We start from the raw sequence: 25,376 nt of genomic DNA on the forward strand, positions 1-25,376 counted from the left end.
TCAGCCTGTGCTCGTGTCAGCACAGCCCTGCAGGGCCCTGGCATCTGGGAGCAGCTCCAGCTCTCCTGGGGCCCAGGGATGGGCTCTGAGGGACTGGCTTTGCCTGTGCCTTTCCAGGGCAGCAGGAACAAGGGCAATGTGGTGCCAGAGCTGGGGCCCATCAGGCTGTATTTCCCTCTGGGAAAGCAGAACAGACTCTGGGCTGAGCTGAGTTTCCTGCAAGGGCTCAGAATCCAGGGAAAAGGGAGTTCAGGAATTGCATCTGCTGCTGGGAACATTGCCTTAGGCTTGCTCAGTTTGTGTCTGTGAGCAGTGGGCTCTGGGCTGGAGAGGAGCTGTTGGCAGCAAAAGATGGAGTCCATGCTCTGCAGGGATGTGCAGGGAAGGACTGAGTGGGAGGGAAGGGCAGTATTTAGAAATGAGATCAGCATTTCTCCCAGAACTGGGGTGCAGCAGTGATGGGGGTGGTTGGCTTTGCTCTGGGCCTTGTTATTCCTTGTGCAATTTGCAAATTCTGCTGCATGATTTCCTGTCCAGTATCTTTCTAACAAAAACTGACAGAAATGGAGGTTTAGGAGTAGAGCTGAGGTCCATTCACTGCACAATCTTGCCAAGGCTGGAGGACTGGGATGATGGCTGCTCTCAGCAAAGGCCACTTCTCAATGCTGTGTCAGATTTGCCTCAGTGCTGGGCAGGAAAGGTGAGGGTTTGGATCAGGAATTGTGCAAACAAGGCCTGGGTGTGGTTGATTTGTTTTGTTTTTCAGTGAGCCAGGGCTGGCACAGGGAATGGTGCAGGTGCTGCTCTGGCACCAGAGCTGCTGCCCTTTGGAGCCATGTTCAAGGTGTGACCATAGAACACTTTGGGGGCTGTTTTCAGCACTCTGGGTTTCAGAACTGCTGTCCCCAGCCCGTTGCCAGCCCTGGGACATCTGCTCTGCTTCCAGGCTGTCCTTGCTGGAGCAGCCTGGTCCCTGCCGTGCCCAAGCCCTGAGACACAGAGGGAGCCCTGTGCCCAGGGGCCTTTGGCACCTTGTCAGGAAGGTGGCAGCAGCCCCGGGAGCAGGCTGGAGGTGAGAACTGGGTGTTGGGAGCTGAGGAGTGCTCATCTGGGCTGGGGGGAAGGGGCAGGAGTTTCCATGCCCCTGGAGCTTTCCTGCTGGCATGGGGCAGCACAGGGAGCAGCATTCATTGTGCCCCTCCCACGGGCAGTGCTGGCCTGGGTGTCTGTGCTGTGCCACCAGAGCGTGGCACTTGGCTGCTGTCACTGCTGTCACTGCCAGCCCAGCTGGGGGCTGTGCCCTCCTGCCAGCCCCAGCCAGGAGCTCCAGGGGTGCCTCTGGGCCCTGCTGGGAGCGTTTGCTGGGAATGTGCCCCATCCCTGGGAGCGTCCCTTTGTCCCTGGGCTGCCAGCCAGAGCTTTGGGCTGCTCAGGCTCAGGCTGGGATTGCCAAAGGCACCGAGAGGGAGCAGCACAGGGAGGGTGCTCAGAGAGGGGCTGGCAGAGCCCAGCTGGCAGGCTGGGCTGGCTGCTGCAGGTGGGGCTGTGTGCACTGCAGGCAGGGAATGTCCCCTTCCCTCAGCAGCCCTGCAGATCCCAAGGGCTCCCAGAGCAGGATTTTATTCCTTACCTCCCTTTGTGGAGATTGATTCTCCACATTGCCATGAGCAATTCTTGGATTTCTCTAGGAGCAAACCTCCCAGCAGAGCCAGATTGCAGTGGAGGCCAGAGCTGTGTTTGGAGCAGGGAGTGCTGAGAGCTGCGTCTGCCTGTGCTGCCCCAGCCTGAGCACAGGCACAGGGAACAGCCTGGGCAAAGGGATTGGGGCAGTGGCTGATGCCCAGGGAGAAGAACACAAACCCACAGCCCTTCAGCCTGACAGTCCCCTCCACCCAGAGCTCAGCACACATCCTCACAGGGAAGCCCAGCAGCTGAAGGGAAAAAAAACCCACAGAAGAAAAAGGTGATTTATTGTGCTGTAAAGTTCTTTCAAGTTGTTATTAAAGCCCAACCAACATTTGCTCTTGCTTTTGGTTGGGTGAATAACGAGCAGTGGGCACAGGTGATGCCATTCATGTGGCTGAAAACCTGGTGTGATCTAGAGGGGATCCAAGAACTGTTTGTGTAGGGCAGTGGAATGTGAGGGGATGTCAGGGGCAGTGAGGTGGCATTTTGGAGGGAATTGCTGAGGTCATTGAAGGGAGACGAGCAGACAATTTCCCTGGGAAATCCCAGGCCCCTCGGGCCCACAGCCAGGACTCTCCAGGGCTGAGGGGGCAGCACTGGAGACTCCCTGTGGCCTCCTTCCTTGGCAGCAGCCAGCAGGGAAGGGAGAAGAGGATCCCTGTGGGATGAGACTGCAGAGAGCGAGCAGAGGAGCAGCCTCGGGCTGGAGAAAGGCCAAGGGACCAACACGGTGGCACCAGGGCACCTGTGAGGAACAGAATGGACACTTGGAGGCCACATGGAGGTGAGGAGTGCATGGTTTGGGCAAAATGTCAGTGAATCTCCAGAGAGATAAGGAGGGGATATTTAGGAGGGAAACGCTGAGGTGAGGAGTTCACCCAGCCTGGCACAAGGTGTGTTTGCACAGGCTGGGGCCAGAGGTGGGGGTCAACCCAAAGCCAGCCCTGCTCAGCCTCTAAATCCCAGGATAAGATGTACAGGCTGCCCACTGAGGGATTAAAAATACATAAAACTGAAACCAAGAGCATTAATGAGATTCTTGGGAATCCCATTAACTTGTTGGCAGAGCTCTTGACACAGTTTGGAGCTTTGATGACAAGAATGCATTTCTTTATTTGGATTATTCACTGTGTGGGATAGGGGGTTTGTTTGGATTTTAAGGCCCTCATGGTGGCCCTGACACTGCTCAGGAGCTGGTAGAGAAGCAGAGTCAGAGCTCCTGGCAGGCACAGGGTGTTTTCCCCCATAGTGGATTGTGGAGCAATTGTCTGGGACCCGGATTGTCCCTCTGGGTGATGCCACTTGCTGTGGTTTGTATCATTCCATCCATTTAATTCCCAAAACTTCTCAGCCCAGGGGTTGGAGCTGACAGGGCAGGACAAAGATTGTTCTCTGTGTGGTGCCCAGATTTGGGGTTCCCTGTCAGCTGTGCCAGTTCTGATGAATTCTACCCATAGCCCCAAATTCCCTGCTCCATTCCCGCTGCAGTAACCTCCCAGTGCCCCATGGAGTGTGGGCATTCCCAGGCAGAGCTGCTGCCTTGGACAGCAGCTGTGTCAGGAGCCAGCAGAGCTTCCAAGGAAGCTCAGCAGCACAGGGACAAGGCCAGGGTTCTATTCCATAGAAGTGGCTGTTGAGAACCCTCAGCCCAATGGTGTCCCTGGGCTCACTGGCCAGAGCTGCCTGGAATGGAGCCCATTTCACCCCCCTGAGCTCCAGGATGGAGAAGATCCAGTGGATGGTTTAGAGCAGGAGAAGGCAGTGGCCAGATGTGCTCCCAGCCTGAGCTGAGGCAGCCCCTGTGCCCAGGGGGGGACATCTCTCCCTGCAGAAGCTCAGCTCCTTTCAGAGCCTCAGCAGGGGCCTCTACAAATTCTTTTCTCTCAGGAAAGGGATGCACAGCTTTGTCTTCAGCACACCTCCTGTGGCACCTACCTGGGAAAGCTTTCCATCACTTCTGCACTTCCAGCTGGATCCCTGGAAAACTCTGAACTCCATCCCACTGATTTTCAGGTACTTCTGAGGGCTGCTGCCTGGGATTGAACATCTGTGGGGGAAGATGGCCTTGGCTTTGATGCTGCTGATGGCCGATGGCCTCAGGCTGGGGAGGAGGGAAGGGATTTGGGGTGGCTGGGCCACAGCTGGCAGCTGTGTGGGAGCTCTGAGCCAGGAGTTGCTGCTGAGCCCCTCTGCAAAGGGCCCGTGCCTCCATTCCCAGCAATGCCAGCTGCTCCTTGGGGTCCTGCTGGGCTGCTGGTGGTCTCTGTCCGGGCTGAAGCATTTCCAGGGGCCTGCTCAGAGCAGCCCCTGGCCCAGGAGCCACGGTGCAGGCACAGCTCCTCCCCTGCAGATGCCAAAGACACGAGGTGCTGCTGCCTTTCAGGAGCTCCTGGCCTCCTCCTGCCCTGCGCTCCCAGCCAGCTGGGACACAGCCAGGGAACACCAAGGAGCATGGCTGGCAGCCAGCAGGAGACACCGAGGCCCCTGGGCCAGAAAAACAGCCCTGGCCTCAGCAGCCAGCATGGTTTGGAGCTGGCAACACTCACCTGCAGGCAACGCCCCCCGGCACTCTCCAGAAGAGCTTTGGCCACGGAGCAAGGTAACCCTCAGGGCTTGTCTTGTTGGCTTCTTCCTGGGGAAACAAAGGGACATTGTGGGAGCACATTTACAGCTGCTGGGGAAATCCTGGCAAGGGCAGAACAATCAGGGCTATGGGGAAGAGTTTGGTGCTGCCATGTTGAGTGCCAGCCAGTTCTGCCCCACAGCCATTGCAGGGGCTGCTGTGCAAAGCAGCAGTAGCAGAAGGGAAGGAGCTGCATTTGCAGAGGAGTTCTCTTAGTGGCAGCACTCATTGCCATCCCACACAGGGCCTTTGGAACAGCCCTGGGATTGGCCCAGGTGTTTGGAGCAGGGTGCTGAGAAGGCCAAAATTCTGGGTTTGATACACAGCTGGGCCAGTCACTTCTCAGCATTTGACTTGATGATTCTCACGGCTCTGGAAATAAAGAACAAATCGTTTGCACTGGTTTTTTAACCCATGGGGTTTTTCCTAGCGTTTCCCTGGGGCTCCAGTCCCACCCCAGGCACAATGGCAGCGGGAGCAGCAACGCCTCGGCCCCAGCGGCCGTCCCAGAGCGGCTGCTCGTGGCTGGGAAGCTGCAGCCCCCAGCAGGGGCTGCGGGCACGGAGCAGGGGCTGCGGGCGCTGGGGCTCGTAGGGGAGCGCGGCGCTCGTGGCGTTACCGGGCCGGGGGGACTGCGGGGCGGCGCCGTGTCCGCCAGGGGGCGCCCCGCGGGGCGGGCGGCGGCGCTGAGCGAGCGGCGATGCCCATGGGGTCCCGGGGCCGGTACGGGCGGTCTCGGTGTCCTTCCCGCTGCCAGCCGCGATCCAGAGGCTGCTCCGGGGAAGCGTCGTCCTCCTGGCGGCCATGGCAGCGGCACGGCACCGGCTCCCTGCCGCCGCAGCCGGAGCGTGCCTGGAGCCCCGGCGAGACCCAGCCCCGCGCTGGCCGCAACCGGAGCGGCAGCGCCTGTCCCGGAGCGGCTTTTCCCGACCGCAGCGATAGTGGTCCCGATCCCAGCCCCAATCCTACCTCGATTCTCTGGCCTTGGCACCCATACCCTGCCCGCCGAGAAAGAAGCAGCTCGGCCCAGCTTCGACAAGAAATACCGGCAGGACCAGGATACGAATTCCCAGGCCTAAATCCCCATCCCCGTCCCGGTCCCAGCCGAGCGCCGTGGACCCCGCGCAGCACCAGCAGCAGCCCCCGATCCGGATCTCCGCATAGCGCTCCGACCGACGCTCCCGCCGCCTCCCGGAATGAGCATCCCGCGCAGAAAATGGGACAGGCGCCGATCCGCCGGGATTTATGGGCGGGCGGGGGGCGGGGGGGAGGCGGGGCCCTGGGGGCGGGGCCGGCACAGGTGCGAGGGGCGGGGCCTGCACAGGTGTGAGGGAGCCCAGTGCGGCTGCGCGGGGCGGGGCCTTGGGGGATTTAAGGCGCGGGGAGGCCCTGGCGGAGCCATTTGCTCCTCGGCGTTGGGTGAGGGAGGTTGCTGCCGGCCGGGGCCCTATATTTCTTTTTCTCTGCGTTTCTTTTCTCCTGCGTTTCTGTTGTGTTGTATTTCTGTGTATTTCTCCTCTCTACCCTCCCTTCCACCCCTCCCCCACCCCCTACACCCTCCCCCCCCCCAAACCCCCCCCCCTCCCTCTCCCCCCTAGCCCTCCCCTCCCTCCCCCCCTACGGCCGCCCCTCTCTCGTTCTCTACCCCACCTACCCTACCCTACTTTCCCATCCTCTGCCTTCCCTCCCCAGCCGGACTCCCCCCTGACCCCGCTCCCAGCTCCCCCTTCCCCCCCACCAGTCGCTCCCCACCCGCCCTCAATCCCGCTCCTTCCTCCAGCCTGCCTTCCCCCCAGCCCCGTCCTCTGCTGTCCTGCACACCCCGATCTCTCCCCACCTTCTTCTCCGTTCCCCTGTTCTTGTTTTCCATTCCCCACTGTCCTCCTTTTCTCGCAGCCGCGGGGCTCGGGGTGCCGGGCAAGAATAAAGCCCTGAGGGCCGGAGCCCGGCGCCCTCGGCCTCGCTGGGGTCCCCACACGGGGCCGGAGCCGCTCTGCGGGTCCCCCCATTGCAGTCGAACACACCGCCCGACACCGCCGGGGCTCCGGCTTTCCCAACATCACACTGGGGGGGTCCTGGGGTGGGGGGCCCGAGTTACAGGGGCCCCCTCATTAGGAGGGGGTCCCGGGGGGGAGGGGGGGGATAGGAGGGGCCCTCTCGTTAGGAGGGGGTCCCAGGGGGGAGGGGGGGTTAGGAGGGGCCCCCTCCGGAGGAGGGGGTCCCTGGGGGGGGGTGGGGGAGGGCCCCCTCCGGAGGAGGGGGTCCCTGGGGGGGGGTCGGGGAGGGCCCCCTCCGGAGGAGGGGGTCCAGGGGAGGGGGCGGGGCCTGGGGGTAATACCCGCCAGGCCCCGCCCCCTCCCCTGGACGCCCTCCTCCGGACGGGGTCCCGCCCCGGCCCCCTCCAGGGACCCCCTCCTCCGGCCCGGGGGGAGGGTGGGGCGGGCGGGGACAGCACGGCAGGGGACGGTCGTGTGTCTGGCAATTTTTTTTTTTTTACGTGTGTTGACGCTGCAGAGTGACGTGCCCCCCTCTACGTCCCCCCCACCCCACCCGCCCTCCCCCCCTCCCGGGCCCCGGTCCGGAGGAGGGGGTCCCTGGAGGGGGCCGGGGTGGGACCCCGTCCGGAGGAGGGCGTCCAAGGGAGGGGGCGGGGCCTGGAGGGGGATTACGGCCCCAGGCCCCGCCCCCTCCCCTGGACCCCCTCCTCCGGAGGGGGCCCTCCCCCACCCCCCCCAGGGACCCCCTCCTCCGGAGGGGGCCCCTCCTAACCCCCCTCCCCCCTGGGACCCCCCTCCTAATGAGGGGGCCCCTCCTGACCCCCCCCCTCCCCCCTGGGACCCCCTCCTAACGAGGGGGCCCCTCCTAAACCCCCCTCCCCCCTGGGACCCCCTCCTAATGAGGGGGCCCCTGTAACTCGGGCCCCCCACCCCAGGACCCCCCCAGTGTGATGTTGGGAAAGCCGGAGCCCCGGCGGTGTCGGGCGGTGTGTTGGACTGCAATGGGGGGACCCGCAGAGCGGCTCCGGCCCCGTGTGGGGACCCCAGCGAGGCCGGGGGCGCCGGGCTCCGGCCCTCAGGGCTTTATTCTTGCCCGGCACCCCGAGCCCCGCGGCTGCGAGAAAAGGAGGAAACGGGAGGACGGGGAGACAGGAGAGATGGGGGTGGTGAGGACGGGGAGGGAGAGGGGTCGGAGTGACGACGGAAGCGGGACAGGAAGGGAAAGGCCGAGGGGGGACAAGAGGGACGGTGGAAAGAGGAGGAATAGAAGGGAGTAGTGGGGAAGGGACACGACAGGAACGAGTGGGGGGAGTCGGGTTTGGGAGGAGAGGAAAGGAGCGTTTTAGGGCGAGAGGGAAGGGGGAGAAAGAAAGGGAATACGCGGGGAAGGAAGGAGGGCTAGAGAGAGGGACAGAAAGGGAGGCCGAAGCCTCCGCGCCTTACCTGCGGAGCCCGCACACGGAGCTCCCGTCCGCACCGTGCTCTGAGTGAGCAAATGGCGGCCGAGGCGATTTCCGGGGTCTAAAACACCTCGGCCCCGCCCCGCGCAGCCGCTCTGGGGCCCCGCACACCTGAGCCGCGCCCGCCGTGCACACCTGAGCCGGCCCCGCCCCTGGTCCCGCCCTTTCTGCCGCCTGGCCCCGCCCCCGTTCTCTCAGGCCCCGTCCCTTGTGCCGCCCGGTTCCGCCCCTGTCCCCGCCCCCTGTTTTCAGGCTCCGCCCCCCGCACCGCGTTCCCCCGCCAGGCGGGGGCGCCGCGCTCGCACCGCGCTCCGTGTCCGCCAGAGGGCGCCCTGCGTGGTGCCGGCCCCACACGGCGGCTCCGCACCGGGGAACGGCCGCGATCCCGCACCCGGCAGCGCCCCGTGCCCGCGGCCATCCCGGGCCCCAAACCGGTCCCGGGCCCGCTGCCGCTTCCATCCGCCCGACGGGGGAGAGGCGGCACCGCCCGGCACACCCCAGCGGCGCTCTGCCCGCCACCCCCGGCCTCGGTGGCGGTGGCACCGTCGCATCGCCCCGTGCCCGCGCTCCGTGGCCCCGCCCCTCGCACCTGTGCCGGCCCCGCCCCCCTGTCCCCCCCGGTCCCGGGGCTATCGCTCGGGAGCCTCGCTCGGCGCTGTGCGAGCCCCGCCCGACGGCTGCTCCCGCCGGGGACCGCTCGGAGCCCGGGCCGCTGCGGCGGGGCCGTGACCGCGGCCCGGGCTGCGGGGGCCGAGCGCTGCCTGGCTCTGCCGGGGGGCCCCCGGCGGTGCCGCCTCTCCCCCGTCGCCATCGGGACTGGCATCGCTATGGGGCGGGAGGGGCCTGGCTCTCCTGAGCCCGCAGAGCCCCGTCCCGGTGTCACCTTCCGTGTCCCGGCGCCGCGGGCGGGAGTGGCGGGCAGGGAGCGGCAACCGTCGGCCGCGCCTTCCCGTCCCGCTCCGTCGGGCCCGGGCTCGCCGAGCCCCGGCCGGGACCCGCCCAGGCCCGGGGACACCGCGGCTCCCGCCCCGCCTCCTGCCCCCGGCACCTCCCCGCCCGCCCGGCAACGGCCCCGGCGCCTCCGGCACCCGAGACCGCGGCGGGGGCTGGGCCCGAGCCCCCGAACGCCGGCCCCACGGGCTCCGCAACGCCGCGCTCCCGGCTCCTCACCCCCCGCCCATCGGCACCGGGGAGAGGCCCCACGAGTGTCCCGGCTCCGGGAAGAGCCTCGGCCGGAGCTCGGCCTCCGCTGCCGAGCGCCACGAGGGAGCGCCTGAGCGCTTCTCTCAGCCCCGAAGCCGCCCCCGTCAGGCCGGGGCCGGGCCCGGACAGCGCCGGGCCGGGGCTCCGCCTTCCGAGCACTCGCACGCAGCATTTGGGCTCTGGCCCCGGGCCCCAAAATGCAGGACTCGGCCTCTGTGCTCCAGGCCTGGGCGAGCCTCGTTCTGCACCCCCGAAACACAGGGCTCAAGTCCCGGCTTCACAGCCCTCGGCCTGCCCAGCTGCGACTGGGTCCAAGTGCCAGCAGCGGAGGACTTTGTCCCTGAGCCCTCCTCACCTTCACCACCACAAAAAAAAAAAAACAACAAAAAAAAACAAAACCAAAAACAAAAAAAAAAAAAAAAACAAAACAAAAAAAAAAACCAAAAACAACCAAAAAAAAAAAAAACAAGCAAACAACCCACAGGACTCCCGATTCTGAGACCAGAAAAATGCCCAATTTATTAGTCTCAGTTCACAGGGTCGTGGAATTGACTGCGGCCATCCCCACAGATGGTCACAGGGAATGGACCTCTCACACATTTGATTCTCCTGGGAGAACTGCTGCAGGCTAGCAAAAAACCCACCCGTGGCATTAGAAGGTAGGAAGCCTGCCCTGAAAGGATGCCATCAAATGCAGCCTGTCTGCAATACCGCGTTATCCCAGCACTGCGATATCCCATTATCCCCAGCCGGGTTTGTTGCGCCGCCTCCGGCTCACGGAGCGATGCCGCTCGTGGCTCCCCAGGCGCTGCCGCGGCGCGGGGAACAGCCCCGGATCCGCTCGGCCCGGGGGAAGCGAAGGGGTGCCCGGTGCCCGGGCCGGAGCGGGCAGCAGCGGGTGACGATCCGGGCGCTCCTGCCCGGCTCCTGAGCTCAGGCTGAGGCAGCTCCCAGCTGCCGCCGCCGGGAAGGAGCAGCTCGCCAAGGATGGCCGCGCTCCCGGGCCATGGCAGCTGCCCCGCCTCGCTCAGGGACAGCGGCAGCTTTGGCAGAGGAAGCGGAGCCCCAGCGGCCGGGGCTCGGCAGCAGCCGGCACCGAGCCCCTTGCACTGAGCGGGAGCAGAGGGACGGGCCCGAGCCCGGGACTCGCATCCCGCCCGGGGACTCGGGGACGCGGGCTCTCTGCTCGGGCTCCGCCAGGAGGAGGAGGCGCATGGCAGTGCCCGGGAGGAGCCGGCACTGCCGGCCGACAGGGCTGCTCCTGAGGGGAGAACTCGCTCTGTGCTCCTTGCGCGGGATCAAGGCATGGCCAGAAGCTTTCATATTCATTTGACAGACTCTCGCACACCGACCGCTACCAACGTGCACTGTGCAAAGCAGCCACCATGGCTGCAGGCTCCAAAACAAAGAGAAACAGCGCTGTTCTCCTTTCCTTCTTTACGCAATCACACCTAGCTAAGATTCATAACACCTGATGCCATTTTCTGTTTAAAACTCTGGCCAATACCGTGCCACTGACTAGGTCTCAAAAGCGGAAAGATGACAGCCATCAATTAAAGCTGATGCCAGATCTTTGCCTATTTAGCTTTCCATGACAGAAATCCCTGGATGGATCCACGTGCTCCTCTGCTCCTAGCAGCTGAGCTTTTGTCTCACTCCAATCTCCTTAGGATGCCCTAAATCCAACCTGTTCTGCTTCTCAGAGCAAAGCCTGCTGCCATCTCTGCTCGTGACCTTTGCATGGCACACATTGTTAGCACACTGCTAATGGCAAAACAAATTGCCTCTCCTTCTTTCTGCAGTGAACAGTTCAGCTTCTGGGGAGCTGCAGCTGTGACACTCAGGAGCAGCTCTCAACATGATCTCAACGTGGAGCTGCTCTTTTCCAAGTCTGCCCCTGTAGAAAATCCACGTTGTTGGAAAATGTCACCAAAGCGGGAATTGCTGCTGAAGCTCTCTTAGCACACAAGGGCAGAGCCATTCCTGGGGCTAAAAGTGCCTCATTCCCACTTTTCACTGCTCTTGGATCAACCTATGTGTTCATTTCCATCTTCCTGAGAAGCCTTGATCTTTTGTAGTGGAATCAAAGCAAAGCAGAGCTGAGCAAAACCCCACCTGTTGCTATGATCCTTCCCACTGCTTTTATTGATGTTGTTCCAGCTGGATTTATTTTATTATGAAAAGGCAAATTCAAGAGTCTTTTTATCTCCACGGTTTACGTTGTCTTTTGCTGGCTTGGACTTTTGCTTTCTGCCCTCTGCCGGTCTGGGCGCGTTCACCTTTCAGGATTCCCATCCTCTGCCCTGCCCGGGCTGCCTCTGGCTCAGCTCCCTCGGCAGCCGCTGCTTTCCCCGGAGCTCTCGGCCTTTAGCTCGCGTCCCTTTCCATGGGCCACGCCTCCCAGCTGCTCCAGCCCGGGCATTCCCGCCTGGGAACGAGCAGGGATTCCCTGCCCTGGCCCAGGGAAGCCTCCAGCCCTGCAGGCATTGCCGAGGCTCAGGGGCCGCTCCAAACCCTTGGTGTCCCAGAGCTCCCGGATCAGTGCCAGGGCAGAGCTGGGAGCCTGTCCTGAGGAGCGGGACTGACGCACGCGGTGCCTGCAAAGTCCCCCATGGATATTGGATCCAGCTGGCAGGAGCAGGTGCGGCCAAGGCAGCCCATTCCATTTCCTGCCCACCCAGAGATCTCCAACACTTCAGCCTGCTAAGGCTGGCACACAAATCCCTGCCCTGGGGCACGGCAGCGACTGCAGCGCACCCAGGAGAAGGCAAACGCAACGATCGGGGCTCAGTTCTGAGGCTGGGATCGAGGTTCATTCTCAGCCATTTCAAACAAGGATTGCACCCCACTGCTCAGTTCTTTCTGCAGCTGGGACTCCAGGAAGAGGAGAAAGGAGGCACTTTACTGGAGCCCCTTTCCTGCCAACCACTGAGGGTCATTCAGGTGCTGAGAGAAAGCACAGCCAGGGAGAGCTGCCCCTGCTCTGCTGGGATTGCACCCTGCACTCACGAGGGACAGGTGGCTCTGTGAAATCGGTCTCAGCATTTTTGTGCCTCATAGCTCCCACTGAAATGATTTTGAGCAGAACTGAGGCTGCTGAGCGTCACTGAGCAGCACAGGAGACATTCAGCAATGCCCATGAGCTGGCAGAGATGATTGCTGGCGCTGATGGCCTGAGCCCTGGGCTGAGAGTTCCAGTGGCAGCAGCAGTGACAGCCACCCCGGCATTGCCCAGAAACAGGAGAAACCGGCCCTGCCCTGTGTGGGGAGAATGTCTGCTGTGCATCTCCCAGTTACAGCCCCAGCGCTCCCTGGGCTCCTGCAGACATTAATTCCTTCTGCCTTCCTCACAAGGCATCTCCACTCGTTCCATCGTCTGCCTGCTGGGCACTGCTCCCCTCCTTATTGCACAGGGGAGAGCGAGGAACTCTGCAATTGCCCCGCACTGACCTCCTCTCACATCATCTCCCACTCCTTTCATGGCCTCACCAGCCAGGAGAAACATTCAAGGGGGAACAAAGTGTGCTGTGCTCTAGGCAAGGCCAGAAAGGGGCCCAAAGAGACAGATTTTGGATTAACTCTGGCTGGAGAAAACCAAAGGCAATCAGGATTGCCTCAAAAAGAAAACAAGAAAGGAGGGGATTATTAAAGCCATTTATAGAGTCACATTAAGGTCTGTTCCTCAAGGTTTTGGCTTTTGGCACTTCTGTAAGCAGCACGACAGACTGTGGGCAACTGTGACAGACTGCACAGAGGAGGGGGTTTTCTATAAATAATATCAATAATATGAAAATAGATATATCATTTTTATATTGTATATTTCTTATATTTATTTATAATAAATATTTATAGATATCAGTATATATAATATATATTTGTATATTTGTATTTCTATTTTTATGTTATTTATATTATTTATAAAAAACCCCAGCCTATAACCAAATCAAATCAAAAAAACCCCAATTTATTTTAACTGTATTTAAATATTTTTATATTTACAATCTATATTTATATATCTTTAGATATATATATATATAAAATAGACCATCATTTATATATATTATGGTGTGTTACAATAATATACTATATATTATAGTTTTTTATATTTATCTGTTTTCTATATTTATGTTTACCACTATCATTTTATATTTATTTTTATATTTGTATTTATTTCTACGTTAATCTATATATTAGACCATATCAATTCATTAACCCAACACATCAGAACCACAAAAATACCGCACCTTCGTCAGCACCGGTACGCAGCCCACGCTCATCCCATCGCAGCATATCCAAACCAAACCTATTTCTAGGACTAACAGAACAAAGACCCCACAACATTTAACCCTAAGGAAAACTCAAACCAACCGAACTGTAAAGAAACTTTAAATCCCACTATAACTAGCCCAAAAGCTCCGTACATTCTCATCATAAACTTCCTCCTACACCAATGGCTCAAAACCCCAAAAGACTCAGATACACATGGAAAATGACAGAACTGCTAGTAAAAACAAACACCAATTAAAAAAATCAAACCAACTCACTAAACTCAAAACCCTACCACTGACCCTAAACATTACTAAAAAAAGCCCCCAAAGCTCTACATTTATGCTAACCCACAAATAATAACCAATAATCTTTAAAAATTATTTTAAAATTTAAAAAAAGCATGAAAATAAAAAATCTATACTATTAAAATACTAAAAAATATCACTACCCAAATTTAAAAACATATTGCCTATAAAACCCCACCATATAAATGCCCCTGTCTCAAAAAATAAAACTAAAAAAAAAAAAATCAAACCAGAAAGAAATCGGAACTTAGGAACACTAATACCAGAACGTTCAAGAAGTTCCACCATATCCCTGATCATACACCAACTACAAACAACGTGAAACGATACAAACAATTCTTAAAAACTGCCTTAAAACCACTACATTAAAAACCCTTTCAACAATTCAACAATTCAAAACTGCATTGAACAAAAGCCATCTAATAAATTAACACCCAAAACTCCAGCAGCCCAGCTGGCCCTACCAAATCTCTCTGTTGATACATGCAGTAAACAACAAAACCAAAATCCCAGGAATACCTATCAGAAGTCTAGGAAAGAAACCTCTTGAAATTAATCCTACCTCAAATACAAACCAACCCGTCCAGAAAGTTAGCTTCACTCAAAAAACTATTTACACAGAGTTAATAAGACCAAGAAATAAAACAACACACCATATAACGAACCACCAACGAATACAACAGTGAAGGAAAAAAAACCACTTTTTAAATTTTATTTTTTATTTTTTAAACTAACTTCTTTTATTAGCCAGAACAAAAGGTTTTGCCAGGACTGTAACATCTTCTCCTTCTTCTCCTTCTGAAATGTCCCTTCTCCCTCCCAAATTCCTTACAACTTCTGAGTTTCAATCCAAGCGGCGCTCTGCAAAATTCGTGCACTTGTGAGTCCGATGCTCCTGTCAGATTCTCTGTCTCACTCCACATCTTCTTACACTTTCAGTCTGAACGCTGTCCTGCCCTGATGAGTTTGACAGAAGCATTGGCACATGTTAAGAGAGCATTTCCCTCCCTGCCTCCCTCCCTCCCTCCCCAGAGCTGGTTTCCTTAGCGCATTTCAATCGATCCCAGGCCGGAATGATGCGCGCTCACCTCAAGGCTCACAGCAAGCACGCAGCAGCTCAGGCTGCCTTGGCTCCAGGGCTCCGTGCCTTGGATAGCTGAGAGAAAACTTCCGATGAGCCTCTGTTCCAAGACATTGGAATGCAATTTCCCTGTGCATTTGGTGGCAGCTTTGGGTCCCTCTGGGGGACGGCACCCAGCGTGACCCCCGCCCCTCGCCCGCCCCCCACCTGCTCCTGCACCGCCGTGGGGCTCCCTCTCCTGGGCACCTTGGGGTGCCCCCAACGGCATCAGAGCCCCGAGTCTTCACCCCGCCTTTCCCTGACCCCCAAAGAAGGCTCCGAACGAATCCGACTGCCCCGGACAGCAGCGCAGCGCTTCCCCCAAGCCCTTCCCACACGTGCATGGCCCCAGCAAGGGATTCTGCTGCAACAAGAAAGGGGGGGCAGCCCCCAGAAGGCTTGAGGTTCCTGCCCAGCCTCGCTGTCACGGGCCAGGGGCAGCGAGAGAGGGAGCGACACAGACGGCGGGGACGGCCCGGCACGGAGCGGGGGCCGCTCTCAGCGCGATGCCGGCAAAGCCGCAGCTCCGGCGCTGTCGGCCGCGCTGCTTGAGCGGCACGGGGGGATCCGCCGAGAGCCTCCGGCCCCGCGCGGGGACTCCCGCAAGGGCCCAGGGGCGCCGGGCTCCGGCCCTCGGGGCTTTATTCTCCGGCAGCCCGAGCCCCGCGGCTGCGGGGCAAAGAAGGAAAGGGGGCACGGGAAGAGAGGAGCGAGAGCAGGGCACGACAAAGGGCGGCGAGGGAGCTCGGGCTGTGCAGGAAAGCGGCACGGGAAGGGAAAGCCCGGGACGAGGGTACACGGAGGCTGGGCAGAGGAAGGAGACAGGGGGAACAGAAGGGAGTAGCGGGCTAGGGACAGGACAGGAAGGAGCCGGCTTTGCGGGGGGAGAGGGAATAGGGGAAAGGGAGCGAGAGAAGGCGAATACGGGGAGAAGGAAGGAGGGCTAGAGAGAGGGACAGGCGGGGAAGCCTCCCAGAGCCCCGGCTGCACCCCGAGCCCGGCCCGGCGCCTCGCCCTGCCCGGGATGCTGCGGCGCTCGGCGGAGCTCGGCTCGCTCCGGAGACGCTCGGCTCCAGTCGGCTCTTGGCGCCTCAACTCGGCTCTTGGCGCCTGCATTCGCCTCTTCGGCCGAGCTCGCCTCGCTTCGGCCCAACTCCCAGCCGCTCTGCGCCTTCGGCGCGCCTCGGCTCCGCTCGCCTCGCCTCGGCTCCCCGACGGCGGGCGGGCAAGCGCCGCCGCCTCCCGTTCAGCTCGCCCGGCTCGGGGCTCTCCCGCTGCCGCGTCCCGCGGGCGGCCCGGCCACGGCGCGGACACGACCGGGAGCGCGGGCTCGGGCAGGAGCTCATTAGGCTGGGAGCGCACTGGCGCTAAGCAGCGCGCACGAGAGCAGCAGGCTCGCTTCGCCTGAGCTCGGCTCGCTTCGCTTCAGGCAGCCTCGGAAGCCTCGCCTCGGTTCGCTCGAGGCCGTCAGGGTCGGCCGCTCTCGCCTTGCTTCGGCCGAGCTCGTGCGATTCCCCCGAAGGCGGCGGCGTTCGGTTGTGGTTTTAGAAATATCCTCCTCTATCGATTGGATCTCTCTACAGTTAGATTTATATTTCTAGAATACTTCTATTAATCCAAAGAAAAACCCCATCTCTAACCAAATAAATACAAGAAAACACCTTCTTTTAAACGGTATTGAAATATTTTTATACTTTGTATAGTTATACTCACATTTATATTTATCGTTTCTTTTGATGCAATCTATTAATAATTATCTATAATATCTATAAAATTCTAGACATGTATTTAAAGTATTATCTATATTATGTATCGTATCTACTGCTGCAACTGATTTTTTCTTCTAGTTTTAAACTTTATCTGTATGTACTTATGATATCTTTCTAGACTTAGATTTCTACCTTCATATTCTTTGTATTTATCATTTTTATCATCAAAACCCTGCCTATTGACAAGTTAAAAAAACCGCTTTCTTTAACGATCTAAAAAATATTTTTATATTTATAATTTTCATATTTCTATTTATAATTTGCTCTCTAGTACGTGATAACATACCTGCTCCTGCACCGCAGTGGGGCTCCCTCTCCTGGGCACCTCGGGGTGCCCCCAGTGGCATCAGAGCCCCGAGTCTTCACCCCCCCCTTTTCCTCTAGTTAGAAACTACACTGGAACTTTTTTCTGGAAACACAGACATGACCTAAATCCTCTCCCCATGTCCTAGACGGATAGATGTTCAGTTCTTAGTTGACTGGGCAGCAGTTTCTTCAATAGAATGATAAACAATATGGAAACGTTTTAGCTACAAGCAAATAGGCAAATCGGAACAAGGTCCTGGTGGCCAGCCACTGCAGTTCTTTTGAAGCAATTTTTTAAACAATCAAATACTGATACCACAAAAAATAAAGCAAAAAGCTGACTACTGGCTAAGAAAGAAGGAAAAATTAACTTTTGACGACAACAAGAACATTCCAAGGACACAGGCTTTTTTCCAATCTCAGACCTTATTACTACTACCTCTCTTGGGAATTCTCATCGTGGATCCCAAAAGGAATAAATCCCTCAGCGTGTCCTAAAGCACCAAGGAGCTACCTACAAGTGAAGGTGGCTACTTTCAGTGCAGACACAGCTGATGACACAGCAGTAGCACAGTTCTGTGCTGCACAGGGATAATACTGTCTCCTCTTCTCCAGCAGCTGACTCTCTCCTGCCATGGCTTCTGTAAATGCATCAGAGCACGACCTTAAACACAAACAGGCAAGAAAACACCATCAGAAGTCTTTCATTAAGCAGTACAAGAAGGGTTCCAAGCAGAGACCAACAGAATTTCAAGGAAGCAGTATGCAATTAAACCCCCTCAGATTTGTTCAAGTAGCCGGCAAAATGGAACCATTCAGAAATGACAAAGAAAACCCCCCCAAGTATTTATACAGGAGTCCTTAATGTCAGAAAGGGGATGACAGGTTATGTTCAGATAAGATGAATGTTTATTTGGATCTATAAATAAACTTCTCTCGTGGTCCTTTGCCAAAAAATAGAACCTACAAGTGAACACCTACACCTGCCTCAAGAGACCTAACGAGCCCCTGGCAGCCACCGGCATCAAAGCGCAGTGGATGTTTCTAATCCAGGCTAAGGAGAACAATATCACCTTTTGTTCTCTCCAGTTTGTTTCCTCTGCAGTCCTAGTTGCTCCTTATGATTTTTACAGTCTCTGTATCTTCTCGGGCAGCGCTGAGTCTGACGACCGGGATACGAGAGTCCTTCCCTGCCCTACGGAGAGAACCAGGAAAAAAAGTTAAAAAAAGAACAGGGCAGTTTGAAGTTAATACTTCCGACGAGAAGCAGCACCCGACAAACAGAGCAACGGTGAACAAAGCGTGACACCTCCCTGGGGACAGAAGACTGACAAACTCTCCGGGATTTACAATTCCAGTAACCAAGCCCTTCAGCACAGCAGCCAAGTGTCCCATTAGGTGGTGCTGCACCAAGGAATGATCCCAGAGGTTCCAAAGAGTGAAATGCACGTTATTGTCCAAAGACGTAAAATCTTGCAAAATAACAAAACTACAATAGATCTAAACTACATGGCAAGAGTACAAGTGTTAGCTTGAGGAGCTGGAACCATCCAGGTGAGCAACTGCTAACCGGATCCTCAACAGACTTTGAGGAACCCTTCAGGATACAGAAGGGTTTTCCCCAGAAATTGCACAGGCCGAGTTTTGATAGAAGTGCACTTGCCAGATGCTCAGAAACGTCACCCATCCTCCTCCGGGTGTCCTGAGAGAGCTGCGAATGGCTCTCACGTGGTTTGAGCTGGTTCTGTAAGGGCTCAGGGTGAATTTCACCAGATGCAACCAAACTGGGCAACACCCAGTGGGACAGAAGGAACCCAAAGCTTGTTTTACCCAAAGCTTGGGTAAGCAGAGCTCCAGCAAATACTGAGGAAACGATCAGAACAGGGTAACAAATAATAAACATACCTTTTTTTTTTTTAACTTGCCTTTTTTTTTTTTTTTCAGATGAGCAAAACAATTAAGGAGAAGGTGAAAACCTCACCATGACTGAACATTTCATCACCTGTAAGCTGACCATCCTTAACATAGAGGAATCCAAATTTAAAATTCACCGATCCCTGGAAAATAAAACCAAATGTTATTTGGTGAACAGTCAAACAGAAGACATAAAAATTTGTTTCCTCTAATCTTTGCCTACATCCTACACATTAGAACATACATTTTATACCATCTCCTACTACACAATAATTTACCTTTAAACTTTGATAGTATAGCATAAAATCATTAACTTAGATGGGTGATCAATTATTATTAAGTTGGTGCTTCATTTATTTTTGCTGTCAGGTTCAAAAAAACATGACTTCTTTTTACTGTAACGAGCAATTGATTTAGAAGTCATCAAAAGCCCATCAAAATACAAAGCCGTATTCACCGGACGGGTCTGTGAGCAAGAAGTAGTCAGGCTTGTACTCACCTCTTGCCCTTCAAGAACCAATAAATCCTGTCAACAAAAACAGCATCTTTAGCCCCCTCCTATTAAAGATTCTACAAGGATGATGGTTTTATCGGTGTTTAGAAGTTTGGATTTGAAATGGCAAGATCAATGGATAAAGAGACAGTTTAAGTAGTATTAGATTCTTATTCTTATTCTTATTAGCTACTGGAAGAAACAAACCAGTAGGATCTATACTTAATTACTTCTATTTCCAGGAAATCATAAAGAAAAAGAACCAAACCAAAAAAAGTCACTTCCTACCTTTTGTATCTCAGGATGAAAAATGTCTCTTGGGCTCTTCTCCAGTTTCTCCAGACTCCTGGCACTGAAATGCAAATGAACGAGTGCTTTATAGGAGGGCAAGTGCACATTCCAACCCCGAAGCACCAACCGATGGCAGTTACAGCGCTTACAAAATGAATCCTTCCCAGAGCCTCTGGGAAATGGAACGGTTTGTGCAACTGCCATTTCTTCCCCAAAATACTAACTCCCAACACTTCCTAAACTGAGTTTGCATTTTAAAAACAGAAATTAGGGAGACTCAGGGTGGAGATCAGGTTGAAATTGATTTCCTTCTAAAGCACAGGGCTCTGTTCCATCACCCTTCACTTTGGCTCCACACGGAATCACGGGGAGCATTTTAGGAGGGCTCAAGAACCAATTCTATTTCTCTCTTTTTCTAGTTCTCTCTCTTCCTAAATAATTCAAGGCAAGTCAAATGAAAAAGGACAAGTTCAGCAGCAAATTCACACTTTTTCCCTTTGTCTGCTCAAGAACAGGCTTTAAAACCACTTCTTGCTGCCTTCAACGGTTAAGACTTGCAAAATCATTTTTACATGTGTGATAGGTTTATCATAAAAACCACAGAACGCAAGCTCTGAATTACAGGAAAAGGTACACAGGCAAATATCTCAGCTGATGGTGGCTTATTTCTAAACACAGACCTTAACGGAGATTGCACGGAGAATGTTTCAGTGGGACTCGAAGGGAAAAATATTTTCTGAGTACCCTGTAAACAAGAAAAGCTAGGATATATTACAGGACATACCCACGTGTTCTGCATATTCAAATAGGATTATCAATAAAAACATTTAAGAAGGAAGAAAACCAAGGTAATTTTACTCAGCTATATTTACTGCCGATTTAGAGGGAAAAAAAAAAAAAAAAAAAAAAGTGAACCAGAAACGCCTACAGTAGAACTTTAAACCAATTGCTTGGATAAAAGCAGCTCATGGAACATGAAGTAGAAAAAAAGCGAAACCAGTATCAGACCTGCCTATTTTCTTACCATTGCACAAGAAAATCCGACAAGCGGTAGAAAGTCACTGCCTAAAACCGATCCTAGGATGTAACCGAGAACAATTGAGGCATTTGCTAATCTAAACGGAAACCTTTTCCGGACCCTAGTGTCAAATCACACGTTTTGTCTCTCAGCAGCTCGAGGCTGGAGAGCATTTCCCCTGGGGTCGGGAGGGCAGGGGCACAAGGGGCTGAGTTTGCCGATCGCACCTGTGCCATCAGAAGGATCCTGCCCGGCGCTCCTTGCGCTCGCCATTCTCCGGGCCATCGCTGTGTTTTACTGCTCAGCGATGCCGCTCCATCCGTTTGCATGGAAGGAAGAGCCACGAGCACTGAGGCACTCAGCAGCCGTGTCATGCCAGCGATGTCGAGCGCTCTCTGCTCGCAAGGCTGAGCCCGCCGCGGAGCCGCCTCCGCAGCCGCTCGTCCGCCCCCGCCCGCAGCAGCGGCAGCGGCCCGAGGGAGACGGCTGCAGCTCGGCGGCTCCCGCGCCTCCGCCAGCCCGAGGGCAGCCGCCGCACAGTGACCGCGGCAGCGCCCGGCGCCGCTCGCTCGGGGCGGCTCCTGCAGCTCCCGGCCCGCGGCAGCAAAGCACCGCCCGGCGCTCCGCCATCGGCGGGCGGCAGCGCGCCCCGCCCGAGCTGAGCCCCCGCCACCGGGACCGCTGAGCGAGGCCGAGGCACCGGGCGGACGCCCCTTCCGCGCCGCTCGGCTCCGTGCGGGCGGCCGGACGGAGGCTTCGCCCCTCCAGCGTCGCTGCCGCGGCTCCGTCCCGCGCGGGACAGGCGCCGGGAGCTCCCCGCGCCCAGCCCGCTCCCCCGGCGCGCGGCCGCCTCGGGCCGCCAGCCACTCCTACGGCGCGTCGGCCGTTGCGTCAGACGCCGCGCTTTACGGCCGCAGGGCCTGCCGGGAGTTGGAGTCTCGGACTGACAGCCACCGCTCCGTTCTCCGCCACCGGGAGCTGCGCTCCCGCCAGGGGATCAAACGGCTCCTTCGCTCCTGGGCGCGGAAGCACCTTAGGCAGCACCGCCCCTCCCGAATGTCCTTTCTTTTCCACTCCAACTCTTTTTTCTTTTTTTCACTCTGTTTTTCACCCCCTTTTCCACTTTCCCTCTTTCTTTTTCACTCTCACCCTTTTCCTTTTTCATTTTTTTCTTCCTTTCTCTTCCTCCTTTTTTTTTTCTTCCTTTCCTGTTTCCTTTTCTTTCTTTCGCTCTTTCTTTCTGTCTTTCTCTATTTCTTTCTTTCTCTCGCTCTCTTCCTGTCTCTCTCTTTCTTTCTTTCTGTCTGTCTTTCTCTATTTCTTTCTCTCTCTTTCTTTCTTTCTCTCTGTCTCTCTTTCTTTCTCTCTATCTCTCTCTGTCTCTCTCTCTGTCTCTCTCTCTGTCTCTCTCTCTGTCTCTCTCTCTGTCTCTCTTTCCGTCTGTCTCTCTTTCTTTCACTCTCTTTCTTTCTGTCTCTCTTTCTTTCTTTCTCTCTGTCTCTCTTTCTTTCTCTCTTTCTTTCTCTCTGTCTCTCTCTCTCTGTCTCTCTTTCTTTCTCTCTGTCTCTGTCTCTCTTTCTGTCTCTGTCTCTCTTTCTTTCTCTCTTCCTTTCTTTCTCTCTGTCTCCCTTTCTTTCTTTCTTTCTCTCTCTCTCTTCCTTTCTTTCTCTCTGTCTCTCTTTCTGTCTCTCTCTCTGTCTCCCTTTCTTTCTCTCTCTCTCTTTCTTTCTCTCTGTCTCTCTTTCTGTCTCTCTCTCTGTCTCCCTTTCTTTCTCTCTCTCTCTTTCTTTCTTTCTCTCTGTCTCTCTTTCTGTCTCTCTCTCTGTCTCCCTTTCTTTCTCTCTCTCTTTCTTTCTTTCTCTCTGTCTCTCTCTCTGTCTCCCTTTCTTTCTCTCTCTCTCTTTCTTTCTTTCTCTCTGTCTCTCTTTCTGTCTCTCTCTCTGTCTCTCTTTCTTTCTTTCTTTCTTTCTTTCTCTCTTTCTTTCCCTGTATTTCTACTCTGGGATTTCCATTCTGGCTTTAGGATAAAAAAGCAGCAGTCGAAACGTTCAGGCTACCGGGGAGTGCAAAAAACCCCAAAACGGTAATGATTTTAGGAAAACTATTTCCTCCATGGGAGCCTGAAATTTTCTACAGCTGCAGGTGACATAGAGCTTTTATTTCTTCTTTTAGATAGTTTATACTTAATACTCTATTTATACAGCGCCCCCTGCCGTCTTCATGGGCGCACTGCGGGCACAGCGCGCCCTGCCGTCTGCATGGGCGAACTGCAGGCACAGCGCCCCCTGCCGTCTGCATGGGCGAACTGCAGGCAGAGTGCCGCCGAATGACGTCAACTCGTCGACACGGCGCCCCGCCCCGGCCACGCCAGCCCAGCTGGCCCTACCAAATCTCTGTTGATACACACAGTAAACAAAACCAAAATCCCAGGAATACCTATCAGAAGTCTAGGAAAGAAACCTCTTGAAATTTATCCTACCTCAAATACAAACCAACCCGTCCAGAAAGTTAGCTTCACTCAAAAAAACTATTTACACAGAGGTAATAAGACCAAGAAATAAAACAACACACCATATAACGAACCACCAACGAATACAACAGCGAAGGAAAAAAAAAACCCACGTTTTTTTCTTTTTTTTTATTTCAACTAGCTTCCTTTATTAGCTAGAACCAAAGATTTTGCCAGGGCTGTAAAAAAAACCAACAACTTCTTTTTCTTCTTCTCCTTCTGAAATGTCCCTTCTCCTTCCCAAACTCCTTACAACTTCTGCGTTTGAATCCAAGCCAAAAGCAAAATTCGTGCACTTGTGAGTCCGGTGCTCCTGTCAGATTCTCTGTCTCACTCCACATCTTCTTACACTTTCAGTCTGAACGCTGTCCTGCCCTGATGAGTTTGACAGAAGCATTGGCACATGTTAAGAGAGCATTTCCCTCCCTGCCTCCCTCCCTCCCTCCCCAGAGCTGGTTTCCTTAGCGCATTTCAATCGATCCCAAGCCCGCAATGATGCGCGCTCTGCCGGAAAGGGGAAACACGTGCTAGTGAACAGCAGCTCAGAAACAATTCTTTTCTAATGTTACCTGCTCTACTTGACTGCTCGCTAACACAAGTCTCATTTTACCATTGCAGGGAGAAGGCTGTAGGAAAACGTCTGATGAGCAGCCACAAAAGGCCTCGCTCCCTGCTACACAGCCTGCAACAACCTCGGCAGAGCGGAGCAGCCAAATCACCGCGCTCTCCTTGCCGTGGGCAAGGGTAGAAGATGACTGGGGGAGGCACATAAAAAGAAGGGAAACGCTCCTATAAATGCACAGCCATTTGCTTTCAGAAGCCCAGAGTTCAGGATCTTCTCTAGGAAGCCAGACGTGACATGATATTTCTAAGATTTTCTTCTTCATCAAAGGAAATGTCCGTACATACACACTCTTACAAACATACCTAGGGTTTTGGGGTTTTTTTTCTTCTGAAGCTCCAAGAATGATTTCCCACCTTGATTCATTCAGAAGAAACGGCCCCTGTGACTCAGGTCAGAAGGGCGGCCTGCGTTTTTGATCACGACAGCTTTTGGCTTTACCCTGTGAGCAGGAGCAGCAAGAGCTGAGGCTCAGCAGAGGCTGACCCCGGCCAGCCCCTTCCTCCCTTCCCTGTGTGTCACAATGACTTCCAGGCAGAAGGATGCAAAGCAGGTTTGTGTCTTTTCTCTTCAGTGCCAATAGGTAAAAGATGTAGGCTTTGAAATAACTAATGACCCTCTCTTGGAACTCTCCCAAGGACAGTTTGAAAGCAAAGACAGAAGATTGCTGCTAAATCCATATGGGATAAGGATGAGAGCAGCAAGGATCCGAGGCCAGCAGCGTTGCCAGGCAGTGTCACGTCCCTGCCACCTCGTGACAAGGCACACAGCTGCAAAGCCCCAAAGCCTGCAAGCCCTGGAGCTGCCGCACGGATGGACCTGGTTCCCTTCCCAGGTGCCCAGAGGGACACCCGAGGGCAGGTGTCGTCCCCCGCCCCCCGAGGGCGCACCCAGAGCCCCGGGCAGGGACGGAGTCACTGACGGCTCTCTGGGGACGAGACCCTCCCTGCAGGTGACACCGGCTTGTCCTCTCCCTGTGGCACAGGGACCTCCAGGCTCTAGGACCAGCCTCATTTTGTCAGCATCCAGGTGCTGTGCTAGAGCCAGAGGGGTCAAGGCTTTCCAGAACCGTAGGATCCTTGCGGTTGCAAAAGCCTTCTAAGGACATCGAGCCCAGCTGCCGCCCCCCCAAATCAGGTCCCTAAACACCACATCTTGACATCCTTGACATGTCTCCAGGCATGGGGACTTCCCTGGGCAGCCTGCTCCTACGCCTCAGCACCCTTGCAGTGAAGAAATTTTCCCTCCAATCCAATCTAAGCCTTCCCTGCTGCAAGTTGAGGCCATTTCCTTTTGCCGTGTCACTTCTTACCTGGGAGACCTCGGTACTTCAACCTTACCTGCTCCTTCCCTAGGCGGTCTCTGGCTTGGCCGGAGGAGAGGAGAAACACTCCCACCACAGGAATGGCAGCTCAGGAGGTCCCACACCAAGGCCAGGGGGAGCAGCCGTCCTCGCCAGAGCTCGCACGTCCCTTCTTCTCAGAGATTGGCTCTGCTTTTCCTCCCGGGCAGATCTCTGCTGAGTGCTTCACACTTGCCTGTTTGGAGGAGGGGGGGAAAAGAGGTTAGCCAAGTTTTTTATCCAGACTTAGCTGCTGGCTTTGCCTCCTCCTGACTTCCTTCTGCTAAGAAAACAGCTGCCTTTGGACTTCTAGGGGCAACTTGCACGTCATGCCTGAAAAGGAACTACAGAAAAGCGCCTCATTTATAAAGCCTCAGCCAAGAAGACAGACAGCCATGGCAGGCACCAGGCCAGCTCTGCTCCTCCTTCAAGTTGTTCCCAAAGCTGCT

General features: G+C 55.3%; 1 protein-coding gene and 1 long non-coding RNA gene across 3 annotated transcripts in view; both read right to left on the reverse strand.

The window, feature by feature from the left end:
• Positions 1–25,058, reverse strand: part of LOC139602555 (uncharacterized) — a 125,469-nt gene extending 100,411 nt beyond the window's left edge. For both annotated transcript variants that reach the window (XM_071452484.1, XM_071452485.1), the window contains exon 1: positions 24,926–25,058. The gene's annotated coding sequence lies outside the window, so the exon portion shown is untranslated. The remainder of the gene's footprint in view (positions 1–24,925) is intronic.
• Positions 2,767–5,844, reverse strand: LOC139602586 (uncharacterized). Its single transcript, XR_011683325.1, has 2 exons — positions 4,929–5,844; positions 2,767–4,681 (listed from the first exon to the last, which is right to left on the reverse strand). It is a non-coding gene; the product is annotated as an uncharacterized lncRNA (long non-coding RNA).
• Positions 25,059–25,376: the final 318 nt, after the last annotated feature.

The sequence above is a fragment of the Agelaius tricolor genome, unplaced genomic scaffold (assembly GCF_023055355.1).
Source record: "Agelaius tricolor isolate 1412-34295 unplaced genomic scaffold, bAgeTri1.0.p SCAF_34, whole genome shotgun sequence".
Lineage (NCBI taxonomy): Eukaryota > Metazoa > Chordata > Aves > Passeriformes > Icteridae > Agelaius > Agelaius tricolor.